The 1,211-nt window shown below is 34.4% G+C and overlaps 1 protein-coding gene across 1 annotated transcript in view; it reads left to right on the top strand.

Annotated features, from left to right (window-relative positions):
• Nucleotides 1–1,211, top strand: part of LOC144228152 (ribosomal protein S6 kinase alpha-6) — a gene marked incomplete at its 5' end in the record, with an annotated part of 59,484 nt that overhangs the window by 57,847 nt on the left and 426 nt on the right. The gene's annotated exons all lie outside the window — the stretch shown is intronic.

Below are 1,211 nucleotides of genomic sequence, written 5' to 3'. Positions count from 1 at the left end.
TATAGACATCGAATCTAGATGTAAAATTTAGTGTTTTATGCATTCATCTGTTGATGGATACTTAGGTTACTTCCATGTCTTGGCTACTGTGAATAATGCTGCACTNATATATATATACATATATATATATATATATATAAAATCTCTCTTATATGTGGAATCTAAAACAGTTACATATATAAAAGCAGAGAGTAGAAAAGTGGTTACCAGGGGCAGGGGAGAGGGTAAAATGGAGAGATGTTGGTCAAAGTACAAAGTTACATTTATGTAGGATGAATAAGTCTAGATATCTAATGTATAGCATGATGACTATAGTTAATAATACTGTATTAAATATTGGAGGGGCACCTAGGTGGCTCAGTTGTTTAAGCGTCCGACTTCAGCTTAGGTCATGATCTCATGGTTTGTGACTTCAAGCCCCGCGTTGGGCTCTGTGCTGACAGTTTAGAGCCTGGATCCTGCTTCACATTCTGTGTCTCCCTCTCTTTCTCTCTGACCCTCCCCTGTTTTCTCTCTCTCTCTTTCTCTCTCTCCCTTCAAAATAAACAAATGTTAAAAATATTTTTTAAGTATTGGAAATTTGCTAAGAGTAGATTCCACGTGCTTTCATCTCAATATGATAACTATGTGAGATGTTCATTAGTTTGATTATAGTAATAATTGTACTATGTATATGTGCATCAAAATATATTCCTTGTCTTAAATATATATAACTTCTATTAAACCCAAAATTCCTGGGGCGCCTGGGTGACTCAGTCGGTTGAGCATCCAACTTCAGCTCAGGTTATGATCTCACTGTCCGTGGTTCAAGCCCCACCTCAGACTCTGCTAACAATTCAGAGGCTGGATCCTGCTTTGGATTCTGTGTCTACCTGTCTCTCTCTCTGTTCCTACCCCACTCACACTCTGTGTTTCTCTGTCTCTCAAAATTAAATTTTAAAAAAAGTTTTAAAAAGTTAAAAAATAAAATTCTTAAAGTATTTAAAAACAAATTACATGGTTGATGAAAGTCTGTTAAAAATAATACATTTTAGTGTTTTAAAAATTTGTAAGCAGAATCATTGAAATAAAAAAAATATACAACCAAGCAGGTATTAATTCATGAAGGGAACATTAATGCATAGTGCATATACTCAATTATGTTCCTAAGAAATAAGGTTGTATTCTAGGTAAATCTCTCATGGTATAATGTGAAAATTTTTTACCTCCAG

This window comes from Crocuta crocuta, unplaced genomic scaffold (genome assembly GCF_008692635.1).
Source record: "Crocuta crocuta isolate KB4526 unplaced genomic scaffold, BGI_CrCroc_1.0 scaffold421, whole genome shotgun sequence".
Taxonomy (NCBI): domain Eukaryota; kingdom Metazoa; phylum Chordata; class Mammalia; order Carnivora; family Hyaenidae; genus Crocuta; species Crocuta crocuta.
The sequence above is the reverse complement of the archived record's forward strand: the minus strand, read 5'-3'. Positions and strand labels throughout refer to the sequence as shown.